Raw genomic sequence first — 25,516 nt, forward strand, 5'->3', positions numbered from 1 at the left:
TTCCAGTATCAAGAAAAGTAATTACAGGACACAGGTATGTATGTATTTCTCTTTCAGTTTTGGGATGCACTCATGTATGAAAGAGAAAGAAATGGCACAAATGGAAACAGGCTTAGAGGGTTTCCATAAAGCAGGGGTTTGTGTGTCAGTCTAAATGGCTTACACACAGTAACAGAAAGATCAGGAGCCCTCAAAAGCAATATAGAATGTTGCTGTGTGTCTAAAATGTTGCAGGACAGACAAGATTTGGAAAAAAAAAATCAGCCAAGAGGAGAATGAATGAATAGACCTCAAAGTATGCAAAAATGTATCAGCTAAAGAAGTAAGCAGAGTAAGGACTCTCCCGCTTTGCTTTCCATCCCTCAGCTCCCAAAGCACAGACTAAACTTGCTGCGTTGGATTTCACCGTAACAAAATTCGCAGTCCTCACACTGCAGTACACTGAAACAATTCCCAGCCTTCATTCTGTTTTACTATTAATGGAGTTTCATTATATCTTAACTCTCTGTGGTCCCATTATATATGATGGAACAAAGCTATTAACTCCTTCATATCTCTTTCATGTGACTTTCCACCAGTGAAGAGCTCTGTGTGTGGCTTTACAAATGCGAGAGCTCTCAGGAGTTCTCAAGGTCCATTAAACTCCATAGCCCACAATTGCCTTGAGTAGGCATGGTAAGTGGACAAGTAAATTCCCAGGTGGCAGCTAAAAAAAAAAAATGAGATCAGAAAGCACGAATTCTCCAACACAAAAATCAAAGAAAAAAAGGGCTGAAAAGGACCTCAGGAGGTCCTCATCTAGTTCTGAGTATTTCTGAAATGTAATGCCAACAGCTGTGCTGCTATATGAATACAACAGAACAGCACCGTGTTGACCAACAGCTTGATTTAAAGAATAACTGATTACATACAGGCAGGGATATTTGCTCTGTTTTTTTTCCTATGCTTCCATGGCAACATGACTTCAGCTACAGCTATCCTCTTTCTCTGACACTGAACAAAATATATTCATGCTCCTTGACTCATTAGGATCCTGCTCTGTGCATGCCTTCACTGCACAATCTCCTGTTGCTCAGGCTCTCTGCTCTCCATGTTTCCAACTCAGTGGCTGGAGTAGCTTGCACTGCTTGCCCTTTGCCTCTGCAGTAGGTACATTTCATTCACAGAGCCCAGCAGTCGTCTTGTTTTGCGACAAGGTGTTTTGGGAAGCAGTCGTAGGTAACTGTAGGAAGAGTTTCATTCTCTGGATATGAGAACTCCATTTCATTTTTCTCCCAGACTAATACAGTCCTGGTGAAGAGACAACTATTGCTTCAAATTCTGAAATTCATCAATGCCTTGCAGAAATTTTATCCCAAGGATCATAGGCATAGAGAGAAAAGCACTTAAATCCTGTTGAGTTTGGAATAATTGTTAAAAGCCCCACAGAAGTGGTGGAGTCACCATCCCTGGAGGTGTACAAGAGCCATGTGGATGTGGCACTGAGGGACGTGGGGTAGTGGGCATGATGTGATGGGTTGACGATTGAACTTGATGATCTTTAGAGGTCTTTTCCATCCTTAATGAATCTATGATTCTAAGCCAAATCTGGTTCTGCTCTCCTCCCTGAATTGTGGGAACTTCAGTGCAGATTTCTGAGGGCTTTGTGCAAATACATGATGTCCTCTCCTGTGACTTGTCTGGTGCCCTTAGCCCTCATCCTGTGAGGTAGCCATAGGATGGAGTCACTGCTTAATGTGAGTCATCAAGACACTGATGACTTCTGTGTTTTTTCTAGGGCCTTTCCTAAAGAAGTAACTACACTCAAATTAAAAGAAGAGCAATAAACAGGAAACTGGAGAGGTTTGCAGGAGCTATTGGGTGGTCTCTGTTCATTTTCTGCTCTCAATTCCCGAATCAATTTCAGTACCCACGAGGCATTTTTAACTCATAAGTATAGCAAAATTCTTTCCTTTCACTCAACGCACTTTGACCCTGCTCACTAATCAAATATGCTTTGGAAAATGTTTATAGATAGTATTCTTAAAACGGATGTCCTTAAAACCTCCTATAAAATAGTATTTCAAAATAATTTTTTTAGGTTGATAGTATGACGTATTTATTTTTGCATATACTTAGGTCTTATCTTCCTTACAAAATTCTCGAATGAATATAATGCATGAAAAAGCAAAAAGCGTTTCTGCTGATGTTCCAGCATCGTACTTTACATGTCAGTTTGTTTGTTCTTTATGAAAATCCCTCATAGGATGCCAGTAGCATGTTTGAGAGTCAAGAGGGATCTGATACTTCACTGCTTGAATTCTTTGCTTGAAGAGGAGCATCAGCACTACTTAGATGTCCTTTTATAGGTCAGATATTACAATTTCTGAATGTGCTGCTGAAAATTTCTTGTTGTAAACACTGCAAAATAATGATGTGGGTATATAGTAGGCTTTGAATCAAGCTGTTTGAGAACTCTGAAATCTGGATTATTAGCATGATTCATCTATTTTAAAGCAGGCTATTATGGGTTTTCTCCAAATCACAACTGTTTCCTGATTGGAAAGTGTTTTGTTTGAATACTACTGTATATATCTGTCTCTATTCTGCTTTTTATGACATCTGCAATGGCCATCTGATAAAGCATTAAAATGTGCTATATCTACTTTAGTTTGTACCATACTCCATGAATTCTTACATGGCTTTTTAGCCTGAGGGACAAGATTTTTTGATGCACTGACTTGGTCTTTTAATGTGAGGATTAAGCTTTTAGAACTGAAACATAGCAAGTAGAAAAGAGCAATTCATATTTAGAGCAATTATAACGTTATAACGTTTATTTTCTAGTCTCCAGAGGCAATGTGATTTAGGCACATTAAAGCAGAGTATTTCATAATTAGGTTACCAGATTAGAGCAGGGACTTTAATTTTTTTTTTTTTTTCACAGCAAGTGAAAACTTTCAACATGGATTAATGGATTTTAGTCAGGTTTTTAATCTAAAGACTGGAAATTGCACGTTTTATTATCTTACTATGAAACCTTTTTCTGTGGCATGAACGTGACATCAGCCTAGTTGAAAAGTATCTTCACAGTGTGGGTTGAACTCGTGGAATAGAAAAGGAATTATTATATTTGTATTTGATTTTATTATCCTGTGCTTGAATATAGAGAAGCTTTCCTTATTTACTTAAAATTAGTTCACTTCATATACTACTTTTTAATTTATGAAGATAATGTTCATGTCTTTTGATGTCTTTTTGTGGATCAGAAGTCAAAGATATGATCTTTGATATGGAAAGTCTCAGGGAACGTGAGGGTTTTTGTTAATAGAGAAGCTGTGCTACTTTAATTTATATCATCGTTGACAGCATCAAACATCCAGGTGCAAGATAATCTGATAAGGCAAAAAAGAAACACTGCTGATTTGTAGATCATGAGAAATAATGTAGGGAAATAGTACAGCAATGAAGGCTGAGCAATTATAAATCTGTACCATTACATTCAGACTTGCTTACGATTAGTCCTCCTATGAGGCAGAAGAACATAAAGAAAAGCTTAAGTGCTAAATGCTGTGCTGGATATTCACAAATGTTAGCTTTATCTCAGAGAGAATGGTCTCTTCAGGCTGTTTCTGCAGTTAAGAGAGTCAGATTATTCTTAATCAATGGCTTAACTCAAAGTGCTTATGCTTGAAGTGCTCACATTCTGCTCAGGCTTACTTATAATGGTAATCAATGTGTATACTTATAATAAAATGCATCAAACCTAGTCCATGATCTGCTGATCATCCAGTATCCAAAGAACCCCGTTGTCCTGTCAGAGAGCACTGTCTTGCTGTCTTTTATCAGCTTGTAGGCTGACAAAAGCCAAATGAAATATGTTGTTGCATTATTTTGCTGTAGCATAGTGTTTTGAGGAAGTATGCAAGATAGCATTTGTATGTAGCGGCTTTTTTTTTTGGTTGGTTTTTTTTTTTTTTTTTTTAGATTACTTGGTGTAGTTGCAAAATTTAAGAAGCTTTTGGCCACAATATTCCTTCTAAAGATCTCAGTGTAACAGACAACTTTTGATCAGGGATTAAGTCTTTACTGTCCTACAGGAAAAAGAGTTTAGTGCCACAATATTTGTCCTTCGCCTTAAAGTTTTGCAGAGGGCTGATGAATCCAACAAATACTTTGTTGTCTACTTATCTGCTTATTTTCTGAGAAGATTTCTTAAGTGATAGTAATGGGATATCAGGAACTGAAGTGGTGACCTCCACTCTCAACAATAAAGGATTTTATCTTTACCTGTCTTTGCTTTCTAAGAATATGAGAAGACAAAAATCTATACATAATGGCTGACTGATCTAGCATGACTCTTAGTCTTCTTTAGGATGCAGAGGTAGGTGCTCATCATCAAGGAACATCTGACACAAACCTGCAAAAATTAATATCTTCTCTAGTTCAGTCTCCCTACTATTTGATAAAGTGCTAATAAAAAAGCAGAAAATAACTGTAACTGGAAAAGCACTAATCATATTTCATGTTCATAATTTTTTATCTTCAGAGTTTTATGTCTTATTACAATAATACCTGAACTGAGGTGTAACTGTTTGCCTTAAATGGCACAGATGATTTCTGAAGGTTGTAGTTTTGCATGGAATTGTAAAAGAATATTTTACATGTGCTTCCATAAATTTCGTAAATGGTTATATCTTGGAAGAACAATATTTTTCCAAGTTTCTACTTAATGATTTTGAAATGTCAAATCATTTCACCTGTAGCGATTAACCATAGAGATGGAGTGTCAGACAGTGGTCTGCGCTACTGTTTGCTTGAGTTAGTATACTGGAGCAGAATGTGAACACGTATTGTCTTTGATTATGGAAGATCTTACAGGATTTACAAGTTAAAAACCAAGATCTTCGGAAAGGAAAACAACTCTGCTGATAAAAGAGAAGCAAGGAAACATTCTACAAGCAGCCTAGCAATTTATATAGTGCTGTTCAATGAATACATTGTTGCTTATTCAGCATCCTATAAACAAAGAAAGGAAGAGTCTTCCTGTTATTATATTAGATCTAACAGACCTACATATATTTTCAAAGCCCTTTGAAAAAAAGGCAAGGCATGTTTATCTATTGCAATGTACATATTGTCCATAATTAGCCTACTACATGATTGTCCAGAGAACAAACTCTTCAAGCTTAGGTATGAGCCTCCAAATAGAGTGCATCTAGAACACAAAATGTTAAACCATAAAATGTTTTGTACACAAAATAGTGGCTGATGTTGTGTTGGTACATTGCCTTTTTCAAAATAAATAACTCTTTGAGATTTGGGGCATGTGCTTTTCACAGGTGAAAAGGTAGCAACTACTGGTGACTGATTCAAATGAAAATTTGATATTAAAAATATTTTATTATACACACTAATGGAGTACCAGTAAATTGGTATATAAAAGCTGTCACTATGCCAAGAAGTTCCTACAGAATTCAGAGCTACACTTTACAGCTTCAGTACAAGACCGTTATTGAAAATAAAGAAAAATATGTTCTTAAGCAGATACAATGTGAATACAGTGCTTACAAAAACAGCACAGTAAGCTATCACCTAACATACACAAAACTTTATAAATACATTCTGCTATAAGCTAAGGAGAACAGAGAACTGTTCTAAACCCAAATGCTTCTGCTATCTTTCTGAGGTTTGTTCTGTTTACCTTTTTGGATGACACTAGACTGAAGGATAGTCAAACCTCTTGCTTTTGTAAGTCGTCAGCCATGTGGTGAAATAATGCAGCCTGGAACCTGGAGTGTGGGTTAAGTTTGAGGCAGGCAAGTATTTTGGGTGGCATGTAAATAAAGAAAGACCCATCCACCTCTTGAACGGATTTCTCTATTGAAAAGCAATGAGAGGAGGTTCAGGTTGGATATTAGGAAGAACTTATCTGAAAGAGTGGTAAGGTGCTGGAATGGGCTGCCCAGGGAGGTGGTTGAGTTGCTGTCCCTGGAGGTGTTCAAGAAACACTTGGATATTGTACTAAGGGACGTGGTTTAGTGGGAAATATTGGTGGTAGGTGGATGGTTGGATGAGATGATTTTGGAGGTCTTTTCCAACTCTGGTGATTCTATGATTCTATGAGATCAGGGTTTTAGCAATATGCATTTGTTAATATTGAGTTTTTTGTAGATTGAGATACACACAGTTTGTGGCAAGCAGGCAGCACTAGAAGCAATCTTTCATTTTAATGCAGACAAATATCCCCCCACACATTAAAGTATGTGCATGGTATTTTTGACAGGAGCAGTATTTGTTGGTAAAACTCCTAGCACAGTGAGGCCTTAGCACAGATGAAGGTCCAAAGTTCTGTTCAGTACTATGGTTCCACCACATAGTACATATATGAGTTCCTTTATTCTTAAAAACAAGACACTTGAGTGGGTTTTCCCACAAGGGCTCAGCCACTGCCTCTTTGCTGCTGCCATTTTAAAAAAGGAACACATTTTATTTGCTAGCTTCAGGAAAACCTCACTTACTGATTATAGAATCACAGAACCTCAGAATCATGGAATTATCTAAGTTGGCAAAGATCCACAGGATCATCAGTTCCATCTATCACCTAACACTACCAAATTCACCACTAAAGTATGTCCCTTAATGCCACACACACATCTCCTAAATACCTGCTGGGATGGTGAATTTCCCACTTCCCTGTACAGCCTGTTCCAATGCTTAACTCTTTCCATGAAGAAAATCTTCCTGATATCCAATCTAAGCCTCCCCTGGCACTACCTGAGGCCATTTCCTTGCATTCCATCACTTGTCACCTGAGAAAAGAGACTGACACCCACCTTGCAGCAGCCTGGTAATTGTAGAGAGCTATGAGGTCTTTCCTGAGCCTACTCTTCTCTAGACTAAACAAGCCCAGTTCCCTCAGTTACTCCTTGTAACTCTTGTTTTCTAGCCCCATCACCAGCTTTGTTGCTCTTCTCTGCTCACATTCACACAGTAAATTGAGTTGTGAACTTAATAGGTGGCCAAGCAGTACCCTATATCTCTGCTTGAACACTTACAGAGCACCGTATCATGTAAGTTACCTTAGAAAACATGGATAGCTACTTCTAGCACACAGCAGATAACAAGCTGCAAATTCACATGCTTTCTTACTTGTATTTTAACTTTTTGTCTGTGTGTGAATAAGGAAAAAAAAAAAAAAGTGCTAATTGAAGAAACTGGGGACTTGGTAAAAATGAATCATGCAGGAATGACTGGGAAGATCAGCCTTTCTGATGTTTTTCAATCTCTTAACTGTAGGATGCTACAAGTAAAACCAGTTCTCTGATAAGATTAGCTGCTTCCACTCTGCAGGAACACTTCTCAGAGATGCAATTCTGAAAATCTGAATGCAACACTAGCAGCCTAGAGCATCCAGTGGCCTTCAGAGAAATTTGTTCTGCTACTCACTGGGCTTCTATGCTGGAACTATGTTTTGGAAATCCCCCTTTGGGGAAATTCTGAGGCTGGGTATAGTCTCAGAACTTAATAAAGGTGTTTAACTGGCTTTAATCTTCAGAGAAAGCTGAGGGAAATTCCAAATGACTGAAAAGATACAGAATAACCAAAGTCTTTGGACTTCAAATCTGCTAGAGCTTTAGCTAATTTTATGTGTCTCAACGTAAACATTTTCATTTCCCCTAGGATATAGGGGCCAGTCAAGCAAGCCTGAAATATGTTCCTTCAGGTCAATGATTTGGAAGCATATTGTGAAGTTTTTTTCATAGTTTGTATGAGCTACTGTAGTGCTGTAGATTAAAGAGTGATGGCCTGTCCCCATGCAGCTGCAGATCTCAACAGTTTTCTTGTTCTGATGCCTTCTGTTCTTTCACACAATGAACTTTAATTTAAAAAATTCTGAGAAACTTGGTAAGGTTTTAGAATGCAGATCTGAAACTTGAAATATTTTCATGGTGCTTTGTTTGTTATTTGTTCATGATCTTGCTGATGTGATTCATGTTTGGCTGACCTCTGCTTTTGCATACAGACCCCAGGTTGTCTGTGACACACCTGAAGATGGTTCGGCTCATGATTTATTAAACTCATCACAATTGGATTTGTGTACTGGGAACTACGAGGCAATCACGGTGATATCACCAAGATTCTGAGTACAGGTGTTCTCTCCCTTTAGCCTACAGCCATTGCTAATGTTACAGCTCAGTTTCTCTATCTGATAAAATACATATGGTTATACTTGTTCTACCCTGAATTTCAATTTGATGTCTGAGAGAGCAAATAATATACAAATTAGAATTTGAAGAGTACAGAGAATGTGAATATAAATTTGATTCCTTGGTTGTGCTAAACCATTTCAATTCATAAAATTTGTTTTGAATTCTGGTGTGTATAGTGTGCATCTGAAACATTTCACGAAAGTCTTATTTCTATTGAGAAGATGTCCCTGGTTGCATGCAGGTTAAACATTACAGGACTCAGCCTGCAATTCTTAGCAGCATTACTGAGGCAAAGCCTAGCTGAGAGAAAAGGAATTAACTAACTTGCTGCACATTTGGATGAAGTGCAAGTGGCTGGATGTGCTTATTTTGTGTCTATGCCAGTCTTCCTGCAGGTTTGTGTTTAAGCTGTACTTGTGTGAATCGAGACCGCCATCCCATGGCTGCTCTCAGATTTGTCCTCATAGAGACAAATGATTGCTACCCCTCTCCCATCTCTCTTTGCAGCACGGTTGTACTGAAACAAAAGACCACATCCTTCATATATTCAATGCTGTGTATTATGTTAAACCTCCTCCCAGCTGCCAAAAATCCTCAACTTCAATTGCCGATGGCATGTAACATTCAAGGCTCTGAAAAGCTGTCAAAGGGCAGGAGAGCACAGGAAAAGAATAAAACAAAAAGATGTTACAGCCAGACTAAAACGAACCTGTAGTATAGTTACACTGGTATCATAAAAGAAACATTTTGGATGCTGCTACATTTGTTTGCCAAGGTACGTGCTACAGCAGAGCTATGGCTAAATGAATTCCTGAAAGTAATCTTTATTTGGTAAAGAGATGAGCTTGCGATGCTACAGTAATTTTGTATTGCAGTACTTCACTATGCTGTAGTTTCTCACAGGGGATGGTTGAATACCTGATGTTGCTTAGGGAGCCATGATAGCTTTTATATTTTTACAGATGCTTTCTAAAATAAGTTAACATCAACTACTTGTTTCCCAAGCATTCTCTGCAGAATGGCTTTAGAGCACTCTGAATACAAGATGACAATTTCTGTTTTCAGTAGGAATCCTCACAGTAAATCCTGGCAATGGGAGGGAATGACCAAATAGCTTTCTGTTTCTGAAAGGGAAATAGCTGTTTGAGACTACTTACTGGTATGTGTCCCACTTGAAATGCTGAGTGCTGCTGCCAAGTTTTACAGGGCGTTTGGGTAATTATCTAATGTGAATTTCTGCTGAATGTGTAAATTTTCATGACTACATTGTGTCTGACATATCCATATGTGAAACTTAGGAGGGCTGATCTGCACAGGAACAATCCATAAATGTAAGGAAATTGGCTGAACACATAAAGTCAATACACCTAAATTACTCTATCTTAAACTCTCCCGTGGATAATTTCTTTCTGGACTGGAGTGATTTCATTTTATTGCATAGTAAGCCAAAAGGTAAAATTACTTCACAACTGAATGAGAACATCCAGACTGTGTAACCGACTCTAATTGCAGGTGTTTGCAAACATCTTGTGATTCTGGTTAAACTGAGCTAAGAAACCTGTTTCCCTAAGCAAACCGCCATCATTCAGAAGACAAAAGCTGCTGCCTTTACCTATGCAGCTGGTTATCTGAGAACTCTGACCTGTTTCAGTACAAATTCAGGCACACCACATTAATACTATTTAATAACAAACTTTGAAGAAGTGCTCTACTGGCTGAATTGGTAGAATAACATGCGTTAGATGATGTAGCAACAATCAGCTGACAAAGCAGGAGGAAAATTTTGTGCTGCTGTGAATGAAGGTGATTTTCTTCATTCTCCATTGTTCTTTTGTTTGCGTCAGCAAAGCTTGATCCGAACCAGAATTAACAGCATACTCTCCTTATCATTTACCAATATTCTTTGAAACACATCTTGTTCATTTAGCTTTGGACTATCTAAAAAAAACTCCATTGCAAATGTGATTAACGGTGCTCATAAATTGGATTTTTTTTCTTCAGAATATGATGTCGTTCTTCAGTGCTGCTTAGATGCAGGAAAATTAGAAATGCATTAAGTGCAGATAATTCCATTGATTGTTAACAGCGCAAATGGTACAATATATTTATTGATGCCTGCACACTCTTCACCTAGTTCGTGGCCTTAGTCTTGCTTAAAAATGGTATTATTTCTAACACATACACCAACCCAGTGATCAGGAGCCACTGTGCTTCAGAAAAACAGACCAAAAACAGGTTCCTACCTCTGACAATCTGTATATGGATAAAAAGAAGCAGGAACAGATGGGCCAGGACAATAATTATGTTTATTAATAGTCCAATTATGGCCAAATATGGAACTTGTGAATGAACAAAACTGCTTTATTGACATACCTTGTAAAAAGGTGAAAACACTAAGTATAATTTACTCACTGAAAAAGATCGAACCAATGAATTATTCTATTATTAGTGTGCATAATTTTTGTATGAATAAAGCACAGAAGTTTGATTTCCTATGCTTGAAGCCACCCTTTCTAACAATAATATTGTAATATAGCCAGTAGGTGGCGATAGCTATTTAATTTAGTAAACTACGGCAGCTACCCAGCTTGTGTTCTGGTACTCATGTTATCTTCGAGCCTTACAAAAAAATTACCCTTGAAGAGTCTTACCGAGTATATTCTCAACTTTATAGTTGAAGAACTTGCTGTGCAGGGAAATGCAACAGCATTTCTCAGAGCAGTGTCAGAGTCGTGTCAATTTAAGCTTTATTTTCCTGTTCTTCTATATAGTGAATGTATTAACTTATTCTGAATTTCATTTCCTTACATTACATATGCATTTATGATGTGCTCTTTAGAAACTAGGAACAAATATTCCCAAGGCCTTTCTTTCTATGGCATGTGTATATGCCTTTGTACTTACAGTGAGAGAGCCACTTGAAAGCTGTAGATTGTATGCAGATGACCATTGGGAGTATAGGTGCAATATAATATAAGATAGAAAATTAGATCTATTTTCCATGGGTGATACAGAATGTTATTATTGGTAGGATGTGAAAAAGGAAGGGCTTGTGTATAGCTCTTAAAAGTGTTTGGAGTACAATAGCAGTGATACTTAGGAGTCTGTTTAGGACAAGGCCATGAGATGTTTTCTCAGATTAGTGAGACATTAATCCCTTAAAATACTATGCAATATTATTTTCAATAACTGCGTGTTAAATGAAGACATAAAAAATCTGGTCCTTGACTTGTCAATAGATGATTGGTTTTGTTTTCTGCAAATAGACATCAGGTGGTTCTGCTGCTTGAACCAAATGTTCAGCTTTATCTTCAGCCAGAAATTTAATATGAAATGAGAATGAAAGAGAATGTCCATGAAAGAAGAGGATAAACAGGAGGCAGATGGTCCATGTGTGTAACTTGCACTGCCAAATAGTGGATTAAGATGCTCTTTTTGAATGCTACTTCACAACCTTAGAGCAACTGAGAGAAGTTGCATTTCCATTAGCTATAGAATGAGCAAATTTATTCTGGTCTTATAAGAACATCTCCCATTTCCTGAACTAGAGGAGGAGATGCTCATCTAAAAAGTGACCTAACAGCAGTATAAGTAGAGGGAAGCACAAAAGTGCCGTCTCCCTGCATGGTTCTATCAAGCCCATTTACCAGACTGCTCAGAGACTGAGTCAGAGCTAGAAAGCAGATGAAATTCATAGGGAAACCATTAAGGCACTCAATAATTTGGCAGTTTGCAACAGTGCGCCAAAACTGCTTCTTCAATCACAATGCTGTAGGATGATTCCCCTGACTGGAGTGCTATGTTGAGTTGTGCTCTATATAATGAAGCAGCTCAGATGCAAGGAGCATTGCTACGGAAAGGACAAGTCTGTCAGCAGTTTATGGGATCAGAGGGAAAGCCATGAAGCAGATACAGTGATATGATTCTGCTGCTGACTGCCCAAGCAAGAAGAGAAGGTGCTTTCCTTAAGCAATTGGAATAAGTCCCGTAGGCCCTGCTTCTCACATGGGGTCTTGAACCACTCTGACATTTCTGGATGGACATCACATCAGGGAACAAGTAGCTAATGAGATTTCAGGAGTAAATGGGGGACAAGTTTGTGGTTCAGGTAGACAGACTGACTGGAAGGGCTCCACTGACCTGACCTTCTGAATACGTAAGAGTTGGTACAGGATGGGAAAGCCTGACAGCAACTTTGGCTACAATGACCATAAAAAAATGTTGAAGGAATTAAGGATAGGGAATAGTAGTCTGACAACTCAGGACTTCATGGGCTTTTTCAGGGAATTAGGAGGAAGAATCTCACGAGAGATTGAAGGGCAAATATACCCAGGAAAATTGGCTAAACATCAAGGATATTCTATTTAAATCAAAAGAAAGAAAGAAAGAAAGAAAGAAAGAAAGAAAGAAGAAGATAGCCTAAGTGTAGAAAAGAAATTGATAGAAGCTAGAAGCTGGAAGCAGGATCAAGCTACCCATAAGAAATATGGAAGTATCACCTGGGTATACAGTGGGGACCTCGAGCAAGATAGGCAGTCTTGTACCAAAGGTTACAAAAAAGTTTGGCATCTTCAATGCTTTGGTTTTTACTAGCAAGGTCTCCTCTCAAGTTTATCAGGCTCATTTGTCTAGTAGCAAAGCTTGAGAGAGAAAGGTATTATAAATGGTGAAGGACAATCAAGTCAGAAACTACTTAAGCAAACTGGAGGTACTGAAGTTGATAGGTCTGGATGGGATTAATACACTTGAAGGTGCTGAGGAAGTTGGCAGTTGTCATTACTAGGTACCTCTCTTTTATCGTTGAAAGGTCATGGTGAACACAGTAGTTTGATGAGTTAACAAAGAGAAATGTCATGCCCATCTTCAAAAGTGGTGGGAGAAGGGATCTGGAAACCAAAGGGTGGTGAGCCTTACCTCAGCCTGTTAGAAGTTTAGAGAAAAAAATCCTGTAAGACTTTTCCAGTCACATAAAGAAAAGAAAGGTAAATGGAAAGTGCTAGTGTGGATTTATTGAGCCTGACAAGCCTGATTACCTTCCGTGGTGAGATGATAGGCTCTATGGATAAGAGTAGTACCTGCAGATTACCTTAATTCTAGCTAGATTTTTGTTCTAGTTTCTTAGAAATTCTTATAGACATAGGAGGTATGAACTGGATGGTGAGACTATGAGGCTAGTGAAAAACTGGCTGGATTGTTCGGTTTGAAGCGTAGAGGTCAGTACATAGAAGTTTAAATGGCATCCAGTTCAAGACACATCCTTCAAGGGTTGATGCTAGAGATATTGTTTCTTAATATTTTCCTCAACAATCTAGCTGACGGAGTAGGACTTTGCTTTCCTGAATGACACTAAACTGGAGCAAGCAGTTAATATGCTATAAGGCTGGGCTGTCACTTGGAGGGACTCTGACAGCCAAAGAAACAGGGCTGGTAGAGACACCATGAATATAAACAAAGTCCTGCACCTGTGATGGAGTGACGTCACACATCTACAGGGATAACAGCTCTGCAGGAAGGCATGCTACAGGCAAGATGAACACAAGGCAGCATTGTACCCTTATCGTGATAAAGACCAACCAACTATTGGACTACGCTAGTAAAAGTATATCCGTCAAGCTGAAGGTAGTGATTACTCACCTTTCATGTTTGAGACCACATTTGAAATACCTTTCCTAGCTTCAGGTTCCTTGGTTCCAGCAAGGTATTGATTGACAAAGCATGAGCATACAATATGCAAGAATAAGCAGATAAAGTGATTGTTTTGCCTGGATAAGGGTAAGGGCCAGTGGGTCTAACTGCTATCTTTAGCTACCTAATAGACAGTTACAGAAAAGATGGAGCTAGACTCTTGGAGATGCACAGTAGCAGGACAATTGACAATGAGCACAAGTTACAGCAAAAATATTCGGACTGGATGTAGAGAAGTTTTTTTGTTTTTTTTTTTTGCTAAGGTGAAGCACAGAAGCAGATGCTTGAAGAGGCTTAGGAAACTCTATGCCAGGGGATTTTTTGAAACAACCTATCTAACCTGAAGTTGGCTCTGCTTTGAGTAGGAGATGGCACATAATGACCTTCAGAGGTCCCTTTCAATAAATGTTCTTCTGTGAGTGTATGATTATCTTAATATGAGGCCTTAATGCGATTACTGGCAAGCTAGATATGTTTCATAGGAATCATTAAAATTTAAAAAAATATATAGTTCTCCATCAAAGTCTTCAGGTAATGAAGACAATGAGAAGTCTGCATTTATTAATCATTCTTACCCATGCCCAAACCAGAAAAGATTTCAAATATCTATCAGTGCCCTGTGCGCACAAATGGCCTGAGGGTACTGCCTGTCCCTGTCCACTGCTGAGGCTCCCTGGCATACCCAAGACCACCACGTCATCTCAGTGCCACTAGTCCCTGCCTCAGTAAGGCAGCGAGGCTGGACTTCAGCTCCCCACAACCCTGCCCTGCCTGGCCATGGCCCCCAAACAGCCAGGCCCATCTCACGGCCCATGCACGGCCTGGCCTCAGCCTGTTCCAGAGCTGGGGCTGCCCTGGTGCCCCTGACTGCCTGCTCCTAGCTGAGTGATGGGACAAGCCTTGCTGTCAGGAATGGTTTCTGCACTTCAAGCAGGAATATCTAGTAGGGGTGAGTGCCTCACAGACACATTTCAGAAAAGTCACTAATTTAAGGAAAAGGACGTTTGCTTGCTGTGCGTATGTCCCGCATTCAATATTTGCTCTGATGCAGTTTGCAAAGGGCTATGAAAGTTGCCATGAGCACCAAGAGTGCTTTTTTGTTGTTGTTAGATTTTTTTTTACTTCTGCTGTTGGAGCTATTTGAGTTTATGTAAAAAATTTAAATACATGTTGGAGCAAGAAGTTGAACATGGCTCTCCTGTACCCTTTCTAAAGGTTTTAAATACTGAGCTGTAAAGTCGTTATGAGGGGAAGAGTAAAGTTACTATCCAAAATTTCTTATTCAGGACTATACACACTGATTATATCCCTTCTGTATACCACTAACACAGAGCTCATATGTATACCAACATTGTGGTAAAAATTTATCTTTGATTGCCTTGATTTATTTTCATTAAAAACTTAGGGCATTTCTCAGAGAGAAAAACATTTCAAATATATTTATGAGCTGGGGATTTTCTTTCCCAGGCAGTTTGCCTTGCAGAAAAGATGATCTCACTTGCTGAGCCATGCTGCCAGCATTCTTCCTTTTCATGAAAGGAAATTATGGCTCCTGTGAAAGTGTCACAAATGACATGGAGGGCTGGCAACACAGAATCATTATTGCTTGTTGAGTAAACATTTTCAAGCAGAGAATAAATAAATCCTCTTCATAACTGAGGATTTGGAGAGGGGTAATAGAGAACTGTATTAGGGCATTGTTACCATTTAAATGTGCCTGTTACCAAGCTATAGCAAAATTAACTACTGTGACTACCATTACATCGTCTGCAACATTCATCTTGTGCCCCCTCCCTGGGGCTGCTTGGCACCCTAATTTTTCCTACAGAGCTGGGTGGTGTTTCCCACCTGGCCTTTGCCCCCAGCAGCAAAGAGAGGCAGCTCTGTCTGCTGACTGAGCTCCCCATAGTCCCTTCCAAGCTTGTAGAGAATTTCTTTGTACAAAGGGTGGCTCAGAGCTGGCAGGTGTGGGGTGCAAGAGGCTAGGAATGGGGGGAATGCGATTATGTGTCAGAGAGGTGATGGAAGGGAAAGGCTTCTCTTCTGCTGTGCGCTACAGGCTTCACCATGTGCTGTTGACCTCAGCACAAAATCAGCTTATGAAGTGAAGACCCCTACTTGTCTTGTTTTCAAAAGGTTTTATTGTGGTTTGCTACTTTGATGGTATTGGATATATGTAAATTTTATAAAAAGTAACATGGTGACTCCTACAATTGAAGTGACTTTTCTTTTATTCTTTTTTTATTTTCTGCCCAAATGAACACGTTATTTGGGAGTGTGCTAGTGACTGGTATCTCTGATAGTATGACAGTGAACTACTTGCCTGACCTTAAAGCAGCGACAGCATTATGTTGGTACAAGTTCCTGCTATACTGTTAGTAGTTTGCATGCTTGAATTCACACTTCGCAAGGCTCCAAAGAAGTGACAGTTTACACAAGATTGCAGGGGATGAAAGATGACCTTTAAAAGTCTCACTGAAGCAGCACAGCATACTTTCTAGCTAGAACAAATGTTCATATAGGCTGATGACCTGGAGGTGAGAGCAGATTTTGTCTTGGGTGCCAGATAGCAGAAAGGTCTCAGTGCATGCACTTTTTATTTAGGAATTCACTTTTCTAGGGTTCCTTAGGAATGGAGCATCACTCTCCTTAAGGCATCTCTGAAACTGCAGCTGTTCATTCAGTTCTTTGCACTTTCAGAGGCTGAAAGTTTGCTTTTTGTAGCTTAGAAAACCTCTTTGTAGATTTTCTATGGATACCAGTTGACTGATGGTCATTGTTTTCTCCTTTGTCCCATTAATGCTCAAAGGCTTTAATTCTGAGATATTTTATTTCTTTTATTATTTTATTTGTCTTTTTAAGGAGAAGCAATAATAGAAAGCTCAAGGCTGTACATATCTTTCTAAACACAGTAGGACCAGTTTTCTGAACTCTAGCTCTGTAACCAAGCGCATGGACAGGCTCTGGTCCAAACTTCTTATGGCCAGCTCCCTCTAAAGTATGCATCCTGGATTCAGCTAGCTGGAGTGGTGCAAACCAGAGCAGAGGAGGAGGCTGCCAATTAAGCAGTGTGAAGTCCATTGGATTAGCCTGCTCAGCCTGTTTGGTTTTTTCTGTGTTGCTGTCTTTTTTTAATATTTATTTTATTTTTTACCTAGCACTGTTAACAAACCTTAAGAAAACAGACAAAATATGTATCATTTTTATTCTGCCAATACATACAGAATGCCACTTCTGAATGTATTTGTACTGCTTTCAAGGCAGTGTACATAGAAAGTAGATGTCAACACAAGCTGAGCTGGACTATCCATAAGAAATGATTATTGTATAATTGTACTATCTTACGCTGAAGGACCTAGGTGATGGCTGCACTTAGTTTCTGATATATGAAAACCTTTTGCACTAAATGAGATGGTTAATTCACCAAAGCATGTTTAATGTGGAATTCACACCCAACTGCAGCATGGGTATGTTACCGTTGCATAATGAAAAAATTATTATGAGCTGCGACCCCCAGAGGCATTCAGGTGCCTGAATGTCTCCCTTCCAGTGAGTGAACTGCAGCCATTTTGACTGGTGGTAGCTGGTGCTTAGTGTACCCAGCTCAGAAATAACTCTCCAGGCATCCATAAGAGGCTTGCCAGTAAACAACATAGCCCCTCTAATGATGAATGCATTCTTCTTTTTTATTCTGGTTTGAGGTATTTATCTTCTTGCATTGTTTTCAGATTTCAAGTCCTATAGTAAGACTGCTGCAATTTGCAATGTAGGAGTAGTGTGCAGCCCAGTTTCTTCTGTTTAGTATACTGTGTGGACTGAAATTCAAGTAGCTAGCAATATTTCAGAGCAAATAAATACATGTGTATAAGTCAAGTCAAATGCTAAGGCATAATCAATCTCAAAGTGAAGTATCATTTGACCAGTGAATGAATTCACCAAGCTGCTAACAGTGAAGAAATTGGAGTTCCTCTGTACATGAAAGAAGTTTATTGCCTAGAGATGATAGTGCTTGTCTCTCTGTGGACTGGTGGGGGGAAAAGCCTTACATCAGCCTCACATGTGCTAATAAAGATCAATATTTTTTATTTCCTTTACACATTTATTTTCTCTTTGCATCAGAAGGAAATTAATCTGTGGAGTTACTTTAGAAAAATAACCCAAGCAGTAGAAATTCTTACCTACACCTCAGTTTTCTTCCACAGGAAGGCTAGTGATAAATGCTTTGCTAATGCAGGAGCTAATCTGGAAATGCAGCTTTGAGCATGCATATAAAAATGATACCTACCATTTGCCATTGCACGGGGCAGTCTACTCTCAGCCTTTTGTTTTAATAAATATGTTTCCAGTGGGGCAGAATTCTTGCCAAGCCTCTTAGAAGGTGTCCAAATAACCATACTTCAGTGTTCTACACAGATTTTTTTTTTCCTCAACTGTTTGTTTTCAATACTGTTTCAGGTTTCCATTACTACAATATTTGTGTGTTTCAGCCTAAGGTGAGTTTATTTTTTCAGGTCCATATGAAACAGGGAAGGCTCTCTGATTTTTCTTTTCAGATCATACTCGGATGGGGAGAGAACAGAAGCACAGAGAAGCTCAGATTCTACAGTACAGTGAGGTGCCAGACTCCCACGTGGCAGAAATTCCTCCATGTGTTGGAGGGTCTGAGCGTGGCTTGGTTCAAATCACACAGAAAGCACGTGGCAGACTGGGGAATCCAGACTATGAATTGGCCTCCTGTGTCTCTAGTGAAAACGGGCTTGGAGGGCGTGCATTTAATGGCCATCCAGAAACAAGAAGCAAAGATGGTAAGCAAGAAGGACTGGAAAAGAGTGCTACATTTCTTATGTAGGGTCTTTACTGGATCTAACTAAAGCGTGGCTGTACCATACAACATGAATTGTTACTGCACTCAGAAGAGGCTGTTCATTGGAAGATACTCAAATTAAAACCAGAGTTATGTATTTTCAAGATCTGTGGGGCAAAGGGAAAGAATATTCATACCAAACATTTTTAACATGTACATACTGGTATTATTGGCCCCAGCTCCTGACTCAGTGACAAAAGCATATGTGCAAAAAGTGGTTTCTTTCCCTCAAAGTTCACTGTTTGGACTGTGCATGCTGAATGCCTTTTGTTAATCTTCTCTTTAAGCACAGGAGCAGATCTGCCACAGTCTCCATACACCTTGCCTTTCCTTTTGAATCACAAAGGATTCACTTTACTTATAACAGCCTGACTAAATGAGGTGCAATTCCAACACTACAAGATACATTAAAAAAAAAAAAAAAGACACATCAAATTTTTTAAAAGAACTTTCTGGAGGCTTGAACATAGTCTCAAGGAACAAAGACTCAGGGCTTTATGCAAAGCCTTGGGGACAGTCTGAGATTTTGCTGGAACAAAAGTTTCACTAAAAAACATTGTGAAAAGCAAAAATAATGTAGACAGGTTCATAATATTTCTCTTGTACTTTCTTGCTTTTGTTTAAGTTTAAACCAACCTTTTGGAACTATGAGTCATTTTCAGCACAGCTAGTGATTCAAGAGCTATCATCTTCATATTTTATAGACTGACATCATTAGATAGACCCTATGCAAATTAACAGAAGTGTCATTGAACAACAGTGACTGGCTTATCATATATTTATGGTTGCTTCTAACTCTCAGCCAGAAAACATAAATGTCTCTCTGGTGAAAACGTGTTTGGTAAGCAATAACCTTCTCAGTTCGAGAAGATCCATCTGTCTTTCCTTCTATTTCATACATCTTCACCACTGAAAAAAAGTTCAAGGAAAACCAAGTTTCAGTTTTCATAAAAATGATGCTTAAGAACGATTCTGTAAAACAGACCAAAGAAAAGCAGCTGAATATTTTGTGGCTTAATTTCAAGATTCCCATCAGTGCTATAAAAACACAATTGGGTTTTAACTACTGTCTTCGTACTATCAAGATGATCTAATAAAACTGATTATTTTGGTGTTTGCTATTACTCGATTCTTTAGAATCAAGAGGAAAGCAAAAGTATGTTCCAATATTATATAAATATTTTCTTTTAGTTACAAACTACGTCAGTTAATTTCTTCATAAACTCTATTATAACTGCTTCCTATTAATTCCTGATTACTCTAAATAACATCTGGGTATTGCACTAGTGCACAGGTTCTGTAAACACATATATTTATATCCATCATATCCTGATGTTTCACAAGGATAAAACTAAAGTTCCACTAAAAAAAGAGAAGGCAGATGTCTGTAGTGATTGCACCCAAGTTACAGTGTGAAGTGTGTATGATGTTAGATACTTTATAGTACTTTTACAGGGAGAAAGAATGTGGCCACGGAAAGGGAATCCTGCCCACAGGTTTGACTCTTGAAATACATATTAAAAGACTTTTATATGCAATAAAAGGTAAATAGTGATAGTACCCTGCAGATGGAGACAACTGTAACACAGAGAGTGAATGATGTCTCACAGCAGGGCAGTGGCAGAACCAGCAATGAAACACAAACCTCTTGCTCTGCTGGTTTACTCTGCAACTTATTCACATAATATGGGGTAGGGCTCTTTGCAGTGTTTCAGGCTGGTAGAGCTTATGTCTACATTAAGTCCACACTTGCACCCTTGTGCAAAGCCCAAAGACCCCTTTGCTTGCTTTTGGAGCCCTTCCAGAGACCCTGGAGCTCAGATGGGAGCTAGCTATCTGCGTGTGGGTCAAACAGCAAAGCATAGCTGAGAAGGGTTTAAAGAAAAGGTTTCTGGCTGCTTCTTGGCTGTTTGCTTCCCGGCTGAGGAGGGAGCCCATCTGTGCAAGCCTTCCTCCTTCATTTCAGTGCTGGCAGTGAGCTGCAATCTCTGCTGAGAAGCAGTGCCACGAGCTGTGCCTTCCAGGAACAGGAGAGGATGCAGGGTGCCCGTGTGGGTGTGTGAGGCACCCTTTGGGCCCCAGCTGCAGGGATAAGACAAGCACAAAAGGGAAAGCAGGAAATGGAATATGCACAGCGAATGCCTGGTTTAATGCCGTGAGTTGTACACGTTTCAGATACCAGCATTTGCCTTCATCACGTAGTGTGCTTTCTCTTTAACAGCATTCTCTTCAGAGATGTTACTTACAGGTTCTGCTCCCATCTCTCCTTGAATTCGAACATGACGGCTGATTTAAAATAAGCATGCATTTTTCTGCTTTTTAAAAAATACTTATTTTAGTCAGAAAGCAGTGACATGAACTGTTTGAGCCTTGAGACAGGCTTTTCTACAGACGTCTCCAGCGTGGTCTGTAACTAGGTCATATTGGAAATTCCACAAAGAAGCCCATAAGCTTTTCAGTTTGGGCAATCTTGTCGTTGTCTGTATTTTATTCACATCAATCCATCTTTTTCACACCCATCTTAGCTTCTTACTGGTACCACAAGTCAACGCTTGCTTGAAAACATCACCCTTGGCAAACAGCCTGTACTCTACAACCGCTGTCTCTTTCCATTTATTTTCTGCTTAGATTTTAACATGCGCTTCTTCTGAAGGCCACCAGCGATAACACTCCCTCCCTCTCCAAAAACACGTGAGTAAATAGCTCCTCACGCAGGTGAGAGTTGGACTGGGGACAAACAGAGGAGGATACCACGTAAACACAAGGCTGCTGGGCAGCTTTGCTGGGTCTGAGTGATATTGCCTGGGGAACTCAGGGGACGGTTTCACTACAATGGCGTCCTTGCCACGCGAAGCACGGAAAACACCCCACTCCGGCTCACAGTCGCCTATGCGTGACTTGTCTGCATGACGACCGCCGGCCAGAAGGGGGCGCCCATGAGCGGCGGCGCGGCCAGGTCCGCCCGCTTGGCGCAGCCTGTGGGCTGGGTTTAATGTGTGCGGCCTCCGCGCAGGAGCGGGGTCGTTGTTGCGTGCGGGAGGCTGCGTAGCGGGGCGCGCGGGTGCTAGGGCAGCCCTGCAGCGTGAGTGACTTTCTTAGCGGTGACGCAGGGCTGCAGCGCCGAGCCCCGGCTGGCGCAGAGGCGCCGTGCTTCTTTGTGTGAGGCTGGCTGCGCTCACAGCTTGCCTGCGTTCAGCTTTGTGGTCTCCCATCGCACGCAAGAAGCAGCTACCTGGCTGCTGTCAAGGTCCGCTGTTCTTTCTGTCCCATGAAGTCGCTGAGCCCCAGAACAGGGAGACGTTTTCAAATGCCTTGTCAAATTTAACCCAAATTAATAAACTTAACAGTTCTTTTGTGTGATGCAAAATGTTGCTTTCTGAAAGGCATAAACCGGGCGCAGCAGGCCAGCAAATATCTTTAGCTCTTCTGGTCTGCTGGAGGAGCCGTGTGGGCTTTGCATTTCTTCTTGGTGTTTGGGGTGCTCCCTTTTTAGTGGTGTATCGGTAACTATCAATAAGATTATTGTATTATTTATTGTTAAAGTGTTTAGCCGTAGCAAACTGAGGGCTCACGTTCACTACGGGGCTGGCTAATGGTGATCCTATGGCCTTAAATTGTGCCAAGGGAGGTTCAAGTTGGATATTATGAAAAATTATTTCTCAGAAAGAGTGGTGAGGCAGTGGCACAGGCTGCCCAGGGAGGTGATGGAGTCACTGTCTCTGGAGGTGTTCAAGAACCGTGTGGCACTGAGGGACGTGGTTAGTGGGCATGATGTGGTGGATTGATGGTTGGACTAGATGATCTTAGTGGTCTTTCCCTTAATGATTCTGTGATTCATCGAGGCCCATCTTTCTCATCTTGCAATGTACCAGTCTGAATTAAGCACCTAAAACGTGTGCGCAGGCAACAAGGAAAGTGTGTGGAGATCAGAACCAGAGCAACACATGAAGTGGGAAGGCAGCTGGAAGTTTGCTGATAGGCAACGTGAGTTGTCAACACCTCTTGGAAGGTCATCGCTCCCCCCCACTCGCAGAATGCTTAGATCAAGTCAGGACTCAGCAGGGGCTTGAAGTCATTCCACTGGCTGTGGGTGTTAAGGCTTTGCATTTGCTTTCAAAGTAACCAGAATTTATGGTGGTTTTTTTTTGTTGAGTATCTTCCTGCTTGCTTGGGAGAAGTTACCTGGAAAATGAGGCGCTGCGGCCCATGGGGAATACCCTTGTTGTTGATGGGAACCTGGGGACAATGGTGAGACCATTCCACTGTAGGAAAGGCAGCTGAAGGCTCAGAAAAGAAGAACACGTGGGAACAGGATTTGTGGTTCAGGCTCTGCAATCCATTCGTGAAAACGCTTAGCACAGGATGGGCAGCACAGTTTCAGTCCCAATTGTCTATCTGTGTCTGTCATTTGGGTATTCAATGCATAATGGTTATTAAAATTAGAAGTAAGAACTTCTGCTCAAGCTTGTTCTTATTTTTCCTGATCTATCTTTCTCTCTTCTTCTTCTTTTTTTTTTAAATCAAACAGAAGTCTGACTATGGTGTTATCCACGTAACAAAATGCTGTCAGTGTGTGCTGGTGTTCTCTGTTCACGCCTGTCAGCTTGGGACTCCCTGGGAACGTAAGCAGCGGGAGCCTTGTTTGTAAATCTCCAGAGTGGGGTAGGCACTGAGATGCACAGCTAGAGTGTTAGGCTGGCAAGTCTAAGAATAAAACAGCTCCTACAGTAGTAGTGATTTTTTGGGGGTGTCGGTATACAAATTCCATCTAAATGTTAAAGTAATCTATTCAGAAAGCTTCAGAGTTTTGTTCAGAGCCAATTTTTATAGAAGACAATCTTTGCACTTACCAGCATTTATATTTCCTTTTCTTTGTTCTCTTTTGCAGTTCCTTATGCGAGTATGAGAACTATGCAAAATGGAGGAAAAGGCTTGAATTTATCTATCTGTATTACACCTCAGTTGAAAATCCCATTTCATTGATCCTGGCGCTGTTTCTTTCATCGGTTTTCTAACATCGCTTTTGTAACAGGGGGATAAAATCTACCTCAGAAATAGCAGGCAAAAAAAAAAAAAAAAGAAACTTAGTAGGAATGTGAAGCGTGTGGCCTTTTGCTCGGCTTGCACCTGGATGCGGAGAGCTGGGCACTCCGTCACGCTGGTGTGGGAGCCGCACCCTGTCCCCCATCCAGCCCTGAGGTGAGCAGTGTGCTGGGGAAAGCAGCTGGATGCTCTGCGTGCACGCTGAGCGAGCCCCGACCCCAGAGCAGGCGACGATGCCAAAAAGCGGTGACCTTGTAGCTGTCTCGTTTGGGGTCCAGTTCCAAGACATCTGTTAATTTAACGTTGGCTGTGAGAACGGTCAAAGCAAATGGCTTGGAAACGAGGTGCCATAGTGGGAAAAAAAAACGATGCTATATAACACTGCTGGTTCAAAAAATCCTCCGAAAGCCCCTTCCCCTCCTCCCCCTCTCTCGCAGCTACAACACACTCTGTCATTGTCAGTGTCTCCCATGCACGGTGATGAATCGCCATTTTAGGCAGGCAGTTTATGGCTCATAAATACTTGGGTGTGTCAGGCTGTAATGGATCCCTTAGGAATGACAGTACTGTTTGGACAGTGGCTCAAACACATCCCTCTGAATTCCCATCTCTTCAGCATAGAGAATGGATTTTAATGGTCACAAACAGATGGTGTTCATGAAAGAGAGAGAAAAAAATCTGATTATAGCTCATGTCAGACGGGGTGGAGAAAATAATCTGCTGTATTTAAATCTTTATTTTATTAGAACCAGGAATATAGTTCCATGCAGTTCTGGTACAATAAAAAAAAAAAATCTATTATTACAGTCACTAAGTGGGTCACAAAATACAAAACAGTGCAGGTCAAACTAGGTGAGAAGAAGGATTTAAACTCCAGGACTGAAGTTATTTTTCTGTTTATTTTGTTCAGATCCCCAGGGATTGATTACCCCAGTTCAGCTGTCAGGCAGCAGAAAGAATTAAACCAAAGTCTCCTGGATCCCAGGAAAATGGCATTACCGATACCTCAACATTTTGAGCATCATGTAAGTCCCTGGGGAATTTTGTCCTTTACATTTATTAAAAAGGCCAGTAAAAAATATTCAGTCTTGGCTCACTGTGAAATAATTATTTTTTACAGTATACTGCACTGAAAAATCACTGATTCTAACAACTTTGGCTCTGATGCTTGTTCAGGCATTTAGAGAGCGCATAAACACTCATTAATGCATACTTCATGTGTAATATAGTGACAGATACAAGGCCCATTATTGACTGAGGCTCAGACACAAGGCTTCAATTTCACTGTAGACACTTCACTTTGTGAATGCAATCTATAAAAAAATTCCATATAATGCCTCAAATGTTTGTTTCCATTATCTTCTCCAATTAGCAAATGCATCCACAGCCCTGGGAGTGGAGACCAGAGCCCATTAACGCTCAGTTCTGTGTGGGTTACAGCAGCAGATTTGCTGCTGAGATGTGCGCTTTCTGATCCTGCAAATCTTGCGTTCCTATTTTCATGCATGCCCAGTTTCAGCAGGGTTAAATATCGTCTTTTTTTTTTTTACTTCACCCAATACAGTGTATGCCCACTTAGTGGCCAGACTTTGCCTGATGCACTAAGAGGTGTTCTTCTGAGTGCCATTGAGCTTGGCTGAGCACAGGGTGGTTAAAGTGAATAATGGCAGCTGCTCTGTGAGGAAAAAGTAAAGATCTGCATCACCAAGATATGACAGATATCCAAGTACAT

The sequence above is a fragment of the Numida meleagris genome, chromosome 1 (genome assembly GCF_002078875.1).
Source record: "Numida meleagris isolate 19003 breed g44 Domestic line chromosome 1, NumMel1.0, whole genome shotgun sequence".
Classification (NCBI taxonomy): Eukaryota; Metazoa; Chordata; class Aves; order Galliformes; family Numididae; genus Numida; species Numida meleagris.